Raw genomic sequence first — 10,387 nt, 5'->3', positions numbered from 1 at the left:
TAGATAAAATTGCTCAAATAAAGCAAATATACAGTACTAACCTGATCATTGGTCTTGCCGGATTGTTAGATGGGTCCCCAGAGCCTCTTCTCCCCCGGGCTCCACCGGTCTAAGCCCCACTGACATCATCATGTCTAATGCAGGTCCAATGACTTCCATTAAACGTGAGGATGCCAAGGGGCACGCCACAAGAGGAGCGGAGGGGGAGAGAGGAGAGTGCAAAACCGCTGCAAAATCAAGGATCAGATGAGTAAAAGTGCCTTATATGCCCCCCCCTAGACAAAACGAGCACTTAACCTTTGCAATGCAGGGGTAGCACCACAGCAAGGGTATGTTTCTCAAATTCCTGGAGTTCCTGAAGCCAGTAGCTTCCTGGATCTGCGTTTTTAAATGCACCATCAGCCACGCCTACTCATGCCTGTTTACATACACGGATTGCTTGTAAAACGTTCCGGTATGTGCGCCCCCCTCCGCGGCCCCCCCTCCCGCTGGTCCCGAGCTCCACTGTGCCCGGTGCGAGCCCAGGACCAGCATGGTGGCTCTGTGAAAGGGGATCAGAGGGAGATCGTTACATGATCTCCCTCCTGTCCCCTCTCACGCCGCACATGTTACATATCGCCGCGAACGTCGCAGTGAGAGCAATAATTCTAGGGCCATTAATCCCTGATAACACTAAACTGATGAGCGGTAAAAACCTTTAATGCGTCGCCTATGGTCAATGTTGGGTATGGCAGCATTTTTGTGCACCAACGCAAGGGTAAGTTTTTTAAATTCCCGGAGTTCTATGTATGATATAGTAGATGTATGGTCCTATGTGGGCCTCCTGCATTAAACACAGAAGAATTTATCTGGGAAGTATAAACGGCTTTTAGGGCTCATTTCCACAGAGGCAAATACAGGCCTATAGGCATAAAGCAGAAGATATGCCTGTATTTGCAGTGCCCTGGAGCCCCAGCTGTTGTGTATTTGTGTCCATATGATTGTATAGACATACTACGCAAGTACTGGAGTTTATACTTGCCAGACATCTCAACTCTCCCGGACATCCGGGAGTCTCCCTAAGATAGCGGCTCCCAAACACGAGAAACATTTTATCCCGGAAAGGTTTTCTCCGCTCTAGTTTGAGATCTAAGTTTGAGAACTTCCGCCCATATGCACAAACGTGTAAACACAGGTACCTGCGTTTACACATGCACATATGCTTACAGCATATCGTGTCCATACAATCCTATGGACACAAATTCATAACAAATGGGCTCCCAGGTGCCTCAAATGCAGGTTTACATATTTATCTCTGTATGCCCATATGCCTGTATTTGGGTCCATGGGAAGGAGTCCTTATGCTACCCTGCATTTAGACATTCAAGGGTCTAGCTGCATTTAGCTGCCTAAGATCAGATTAATTGCAGAAAATTCCTGTTTGTGTAAATGCAGCTACACTGAAGGCCCCTAGATGCTGCTGAACATCTATTCAGCTATAGTAAAGCATGATATGCTTTCAGGCATATTTAGAAATGAGCTCCAAATGCACCTGGAAGCTCGTATATTAACTCCCTGTAAATGAGGCCTAAACTCTTTGCGGGGAATTTATCAAAACTGGAGCAGACAAAAGATTTGCACTGCAACTAATCAGCTTCTCTGTCTCATTTTCAAAGCTTACCTGAGCAAACTGAAGAGATGCTGATTGGTTGCCACGGGCAACTGCTCCAGATTGTGTTGGCTCCAGTTTTGATAAATTAATAAATACATAAATTCCCCTCTTTATATTTCAGTTTGCTAAAACACTGTGAAGGGAATTGATCAAAACTGGAGCAGAGAAAATCTGGAGCAGTTGCCCGTGGCAACCAATCAGCATCTCTCTTCAGTTTGCTCAGGTAAGCTTTGAAAATGAGACAACCATTGGTGATTGGTGCCTGGCAACCAATCAGCTTCTCTCTTTAATTTCTCAAATCTGATTGGTTGTCATGCACAGCTGCTCCAGATTTTGTCTGCCCCAGTTTTGATAAATTCCCTCCTCTGTATCATAAACAAGTGTCATTTTAATCAAAATACTTGTTTTTACCTTTTTTATCCTTTGTTGCTTCTCATTGCTGATCTCCTGCATCCTCTGTGCAGCCACTTCATGTCTACATAAACTGCATCAGTGGCTTTTTGACATTTCTTAGTCTAAATTTCCAGATGGTGGCAAAAGTGGACCATGGCTGCATAAAATGTGTTGAAATGGCCACCCCTGATCTCAATGCACAAGCACAACTTTGAAATGGTTGGAATGTAGCCAGCCTTTTTTTTTTTTTTTAATGCATACGATCACACTTTCAGTGTATCTGATTTAAAATTGTGGGTGATCAGTAGAGATGAGCTCAGGTTCAGACTAAAACCCAGTCCTTGGAACACGGAAGTGCCATAGGCCACCCTCCCATAAACAAAGGGGTAGGATTCATGGGCAGATGTCATTAACCTTATATGGCCATACTAGGTTAATGTCATTGACCAAGTATAGCCATGTGGCCATATAATGTCAATGACGTCACTGTATCCCGCCCTTTGTTTAGGTTGAAAGCGGTGGTGAGGGGGATTGGGGTTGATGCAAAATAGACATATAAGCTGAGGAAAAATTTGGTTCGGTTCGATATTTCGTTATTTCGGGAGTCGGATTCAAAATTCTATTTGGTTCGGGTTTTGGATTCGGATGAAATCCGAATTGTCATTAGTTTCAGATGAGTTTAGGAATATTTGTTGCGAATACCACAGAAAACCATATACAGGTATTAATACTAAAGCTGAATCTCCTAGACCCAAATGGCATTTGGGATCCGAATTTCCGAATTACATTTGGGAGCTCCCAATTACCATTCGGGTCTGGGAGCCATATACATATATTACTAAAGCTGAGGCTCCCAGACCCGAATGGCATTTGGGAGCTAACGAATGCAATTGGAAATTCGGATCCCGAATGCCATTCGGGTCTGGGAGCCATATACATATATTACTAAAGCTAAGGCCCCTAGACCCGAAAGGCCATTCGGAAATAAGGATCCCGAATGCCTCAGCTTTAGTATTATAATATATGCATATACTGTATTTGGCTCCCATGTTGCCGTAACGGAAATTCGTGTTCAGACCCATTTGGATGAATTAAACCGAAAAAAACACATTTGATTGGCCAGAGAAGTCACATGTCCAATTCAATTTAGTTTTTGAATGAAATTCGAACGGGATCCAAAATTCGGAAAAGGACATTCGGATTCGGACTCATTCGGATGCATTGGGATTCGGAAATTCGGATGTATCCAAATGCCTGAATTTGTGAAAATCCATCCACATTTTGATTCAGAACTAAACAAATCGCACATGTCTAATGCTAAGTGAACATTCACTTTGCCAAGTGAAAACTCTTTACTCCTTTAGTAAATCAACCCCTTTGGCCATTTACCAGTAGAATTTGCTTCCTTATTGGAATGTTAATGCCTTTTTGCAATAGTCAGGATCAAATCAATCATCGTTTTCAAATGTAGTGCTGAAATTAAACAAAATTTTAAATGACATTCATCAAGTCTTTGATGGCATTATTGAACGTGCTGCTGACATATTTCGTATGAACATTTGTTAGAAAATCTACCAGTGTATGGTTAACTTAAAGTAGTACTGAAGCCCAAATTTTTTTTTTTGGAGGGGGTAAAAAAGCACCCCCCTTCCATACATTATATGGGGCTTCTCGGTCAGGGGTGCAGTGGGACTCTCTATTTGAAAATATGGGAGGGTTATAACCCCTGTCAAATAAAAATGTTTTGCCATCTGTGTTCAATTGGCGAGATTTCTCTTCAATTCCTGTCTGATAGTCACAACAGGAAGTTAGAGGAAATCCAACAAAAAAGATGGAAATCCCTGGTGACCAGCACTGGTGTGCCATCTACTCCTGTTCTGGTGACAGCCCAAAATGTGGGATTTTTTTTAACTTTCACTGCATTGATAGTGGTCACCAGAACAAATAGAGATGGTGAATCTCTCTAACAGGGACACAGTCAGTAATACAAACCTGATAGATGTCCTAATCCCAATCCAACCTATCCAAAACTTTAAAAAAAAGCTTTCGTTTCCGTTGCACTTTATTTCTGTTTCAGTTATGTGACAAAATTCTTATTACATTTGCTGTATGACTTATTACATGTTTGCTGTAGGTGCATAGTACATTATTATTATTATTAGCTGAAAAGGTGGAGATGGTACCTGCAACAGCCAATCAAATCAAATGCTCTATCTCTTCAGTGCTGCTTTAAAAATGAAATTAAAACCGGTCAGGAGTGGGCAACTCCATGCCTCCAGCTGCTGTGGAACTACAAGTCCCGTGAGGCATTGCAAGACTGACAGTTACAGGCATGACTCCCAGAGGCATGTTGCGATTTGTAGTTATAACACAGCTGGAGGGCCGGAGTTGCCCACGTGTGCAATTGGTTGTTGTTGCCAAGAACCTTATTTTTCCTAAACCAGCCCTGTTGGATGTAATCCATAATTATGAGGTCAAAGCACTGACACAATTGTATCTCTGCAGGTCCCAGAGCAACATCTCTCTTCTTCTTCTCCTCTGCTGAATACTTTAACAGAAGATCATAAAACAGCCCGAAAGATCAGAGGGCAACATATTGTATTACAAAGTGATATCTTGTAACAAGGTAAGTACATCTTTGATTTTTTTACAAGCCTTTCTAGTGACTTTGTTCCGAAAAACCTAAACTACCATCAGTGACGTTAATTACATACTGGTGCCCTATTTAAAGGACGGGTCAGTTTTTTTTACAAGACCCCCTGGCCTTGTGTAGCAAATGAGGGCATTCCTTTGTACAGATTTCCAGACGATGCCAGTGGGAATGAGCTTTTGCTCGGCACAGTATGGGGTCATCTAAGTAGCACCAACGTTCATCCAAGTAGCAGCCCTAAAACAGCTGTCTTACCACAGGCAGTTGGACCCCTCCAGAGGGGGGGAGGAGATACTTCACACAATTGTCCCTACGGTGTAGGTTTTCCACTCTTATCTCTGCAGTGATCTCCAATAAATCTCCATGTTGCTTCATTTTACTGTACATAAGAAAACAGAAGGTGCCTATGCCATTGCTGATTAGCAGACCATGTTGAGAACATATTAGAAGCATATCATCTGGCAGCTGCGGTGCTTTCCTGACAGTCGCAAGCCCCTCTTAAGAGAATGTATTGCTACAAGCTGGGATTTCAGATCAATAGAGCTTCTAAAAACAGTAAACAAGACCATTTTTTTTTTCCTCCTGCCGAAGCACATTCAAAACATTAAATCACCTTACCTTCGGTCAGTTCGATAAAAAATACTGATTTGTATAATAGATTCATTGAAACGTATATAAACATCTAATTAACCATAAAGCAGAGCGAATCAGTAAAATGATGTACTACAAGTGGAAAATCTTATAGGGTGTCAATGAAAGCACGGCCGCAGCCGGTCATTGGTCAGTCGTCAAGAGATTAAGCATTGGGAGTTTTATACAACAGATAAATGAAAGCACTGAGCAGCCATCAGTCTTATTTAATAGAGTACTAGTCTCAAGTGTTGTACTCCATAGCAACCAATCAGAATTCATTTTGTGCTAGTCTTAGCTCAGCAGTGTGAATTCTGATTGGTTACTAGGGGTTACACCACTTAGGAATTAGAATTCTTTAAGTTTATTTAAATAAAAATGTCCTAAAGCTGAACTCTAACTAAGTAATTATTATGACTAAATACACATATGAAATGAATATATGGGAGCTTCTTACTAGTCAAAGGATGTGTATTGATGTCCATCCGCTTCTGAGATTTACACAGCTCTACCACACAACACAGCCCTGTCTGGCAGAATAGAAGACATGGTTTTTCACTACTACAGTTAAAGGAGAACTATGGGGTAAGTGTTTTGTAAGGGTCACAGGAGGACAAAGCTCAGTATATCACGAGCTACAGCTCGCGGTATACTGAGACCACCGCAGCCGGGACGGATCCCGACAATACTGTTGAGATCCACCCAGCTGCGTGATTGACAGCTGGCTCTGCCTATCTAGAGGCAGAGCCAGCTGTACCCTTCCCCTGTCCATTCTGCCAGTCAGCGCTGGAGGATCGGAGCTGCTCTCTGCAGGGAGATGATCGAGAAGTGAGCGAGCGACGGTATGTGTTTGCTCACTTCCCGATCTATTGAGCCGAAGTGTGACAGTTTCATTCACACACATCGGCTCGAACTATGCGGTTGAGTGAAAATCACTCACCTCATAGTTCTCCTTTAACTAGTCAAAACATGACTGTTTAGCCAATGATTTTCCAGCATGTTATTTTATCAAAAGTCAATCTAATAATTCACTTCTGTCAAGGGGATAGGGTCACCCACGGATCGAGTTTCATCTGATTTCTGCTGAATCAGCCACAATTTGCTCCATGTGTACCCGGCTTAACACTCACAGGTCTCCTTCCCACCCTCACTCCATGATTGGAGAGTGAAAGGAGAAGCAGTGGATGAATGAGCTCATCTGCCTGACAATATGCTTTCTCCTTCTATCAGCCTGCTCCTTGCACGGCAGCACAACCAATTGGCTGCTTCTGCTGCTGTCTTCTACCCTAGCCTCAGTTATACTGTAAGAGGACACTGCTTGCTAATTAAAAAAATGCATTCAATGGTGTAGTAAACTCCAGAAAAAATAAAAAAATGACAGCTTACACACTACACTGGATGCGTAAATTATCATTACAAAGCTGTATGTTATGTGTGGCCCCTACACATAACATGCAGCTTCTGGGCGCTGCTGCTGAGGGGAGTGAGAGATGCAACTCAAGCAGTGAAATGCTTCAATCACATCCCTGCTCCTCCTTGCTACTTGCCCATTCACAAAATTACTTGCATTTTTCTCAAAAATACAAAGCGTTCTTTGATTGGAGGAGGGGAGATGATGTCACATCCCTGCTCCTCCTCGCTACTTGCCCATTCCCAAAATGCTCTGTATTTTATCACAAAGAATACAAGACGTTTTGGGATTGGATGAGAGATGAGGTCACATTGCGCCCTTCCACACTATTTGCCCATTCACAAAGTGCCTTGTATTTTTCTCAAAGAATACAAGGCCTTCTGTGACTGGAGGATAGATTATGTCATATCTCCACCCCTCCTCGCCACTTGCCCATTTGCAAAATACCTTGCATTTTCTCAAAGAATACAAGGAGGGGACTTTATCAAAACTAGAGCAGAAAGAATCTGGAGCAGTTGCCCAATGCAACCAATCAGCTTCTCTCTTCTGTCTGTTCAGTTAAGCTTTGAAAATAGCAGAAAAAAGTTGATCGATTGCCATGGACAATTGCTCCAGATTTTGTCTGCTCCAGTTTTGATTAATTCCCCTCTTGGTGTTCTGTGATTGGAGGATGGGAGATGATGTCAGATTCATGTTCCTCCTAGCTACTTACCTATGCCCAAAGTGCCCTGTATTTTTCTCAAATAATACACATTGTTCTGATATTGGAGGAGGGCAGATGAGGTCACAACCCTGCCCCTCCTCACTACTTGCCCATTCACAAAATGTCTTGTTTTTTTTTTAATAATACAAGGCGTTCTGTTATCGGAGGAGGAGAAATGATGACGCTAATTACTAGGAGGAGGCAATTGTATGTTAAACATGCGTTCCATGTGATTTTCAGGTGCTTCAATTAAAGGCTACCAGGGCCAAAATCATACGATTCTGCCACAAAGAAGCTCCTACATTTTTTCTGAGTCTTGAGTGACAGCACATAGCTCAAATGTGAATGGGTACAATGGGATGACTTACCATAAAAAATGTGAGCGTCAGGTGTTGAACCTCTTCTGGAGACTCACTTCAGATCGCTCACGTGTGAATGGGGGAGTCATTGCTGATATACTGCGAGGGGAATTTATCAAAACTGGAGCTGGCAAAATCTGGAGCAGCTGTGCATGGTAACCAATCAGCTTCTCTCTTTCATTTTCAAATCTTAACTGAATAAACTGAAGAGGGAAGCTAATTGGTTTCCATGGGCAACTGCTCCAGTTTTGATACATTCCCCCCTAAGAGTTTGTATGACTCTGGGTAAGGATGGTAAAAGGACCCCTGTAAGGGGTGCATGCAGTGGTGTAAACTGAGCCCATCTGAAACAAGTTAAATTGCTTTGCCTAGCATTGGGGCTGCGCTGGAAAAAGCGGTCATCGCAGCCCCAATGCATCGGATGTGAATCAGCCCCATTGCACTGCATAATATGTGGGCTTGACATCAGTTACAAATCCTAATTCTAGTCATGATAATACTATAACATATTACGACCATTTATCACATTTGTGTGGTTGCCTAACTAAGGGCCTGTTCATGCTAGCCAGTCCACTGAAACTCTGTTTTTCAGCAAAGGGGGGCAACTCTAACCCTCCGGCTGTTCTGGGACTACAAGTCCTGTGAGGCATTGCAAGACTGACAGTTACAGGCATGACTCCCAGAGGCAGAGGTATGTTGGAATATGTTGTTAACGCACAGCTGGAAGATCAGAGTTGCCCACCCCTGTGCTGATGCACTGTGACAGTTCCGGTAGTGTGCGTTGTATATATTTTATTTTTAGCTTTATGTGGAGTGTATAATGTGTACAACTCAATTCATGTCCCCACATGGCAGCGCGGTGCACTGCGCTGCTGTGCGGTGAGCTGCCCAGGCGTCAACTGTGCTGTAATAAAATGCAGCATGTTTGCATTTTATTGCAGTGCATTGCCCACTGCGTTGTAGTGTGAATGGAAAACATTAAAAACAAATGCAGTTAATCTGTGAACAGGCTTTGAGTGTTTGACTCTGGGTAAGGATGGTAAAATGTCCTCTGTAAAACATTACCTAATACAGGGAAGGGCAACTCGGGCCCTCCAACTGTTATGGATCTACAAGTCCCACGAGGCATTGCAAGACTGACAGTCACATGCATGACTCCTAGAGGCAGAGGCATGATGAGATTTGTAAAGCACAGCTGGAGGGCCTGAGTTGCCCACCCCTGGAATAATAGGTAGGCTCCATACAAATTACAAATCCTAATTCCAGTCACATTAATACATGGAATGCACCGGCAAGTACTTGGTGACGAGGGAGCATGGAGCTGGCTTCCCAACCAATCAGGAAGCTGGGCAGCGTGCCATTACCCTGGTTGGCCAGAAAGGCCGGCCCCATGCTTCCTCGTCACCTAATGATGAGGGAGCATGAATACGGTTTCCCGGCTAATCAGGAAGCCGAGCGGCAAGTCATTACACGCCGTCCAACTTCCTTAATGGGACTTCCGTTTTCGGTATTCGATATTTGAGAGTACCGGAAATTAAATATCGATACTCGTACTCGATACCGAAAAACCGGTATTGGTGCATCCCTAATTAATACTATAAAATATTAATATCAGTTATAACATGTGTGTGATTGCCTAACTTAAAGTTAGGCTAGGTTCACACCAGATGCAGTGCCTTCCAGTCTGATTCTGGACAGAACGCACTGCATCGCATTTTGTGGTGCAGAAGGGGGTGTGGTGGGCCATTAAAGTGAATGGCACCATAGCCACGCCCTCATTCACTTCAATGGCCCGCCACGCCCCCTCCTGCCCCACAAAAAAGTTAGCTGGCCGCAATGCGATGCAGTGCGTTCTGGCCAGAATCGGACCAGAACGTACTGCATCTGGTGTGAACATAGCCTAAGAGAAATAACCATAAACACCACAGTTAAATGTATCCGTTTTACACAAAACTAAAAAAGTGGATATTTTACCATTTAAGACGTAGATCCCATCCTGCGGATGTATTGTGAAACATTTGCCCCCAGAAAGTCCAATGTATGCCCCAATTTGTCATGTACATGGTTAAATGTCTCTATCTGGTATTATGAAAAATTGCTGTAATTACTGAATATGTCCTGTTTGACTCAGGAGTTGATGGGTTTTAGCACTAACAACATTTGCAGCCCGTGTGAGGACAAGTACATCCTCCTCTGGGATTCCACATGAAAAATTCTCTCTGATGAATGTTGGTCAAAACAAGGTGATGCAGAACCCGTTGCTGTGTTCTCCCAGACAGCACATCCAATAGATACGAAAGATTTGTTGTATTAATAGTCACATATTAATCATGGCTTCTACAGGATCATTCCAATATCACTATCACCTTTGCCTCATCAATAACTCGTTTTGTCAATATTTTTTCCCACTCATGTTGAAAATTTAACTTTCTATGGAAACGACAGTCAGAATTCAATATGAGTGTTACCTAATCTATTATTTATGTAAATATCCTCATTTTTTTGCTTGGATGGTGTAGACAAAATTGTAACTAAATAATATATATATCTATCTATCTATATTTATCTATAGCTATATATCTATCTATAG

Source organism: Nanorana parkeri, unplaced genomic scaffold, assembly GCF_000935625.1.
Source record: "Nanorana parkeri isolate BGI_ZX_2015 unplaced genomic scaffold, ASM93562v1 scaffold162, whole genome shotgun sequence".
Classification (NCBI taxonomy): domain Eukaryota; kingdom Metazoa; phylum Chordata; class Amphibia; order Anura; family Dicroglossidae; genus Nanorana; species Nanorana parkeri.
This window is presented reverse-complemented; position numbering follows the sequence as displayed.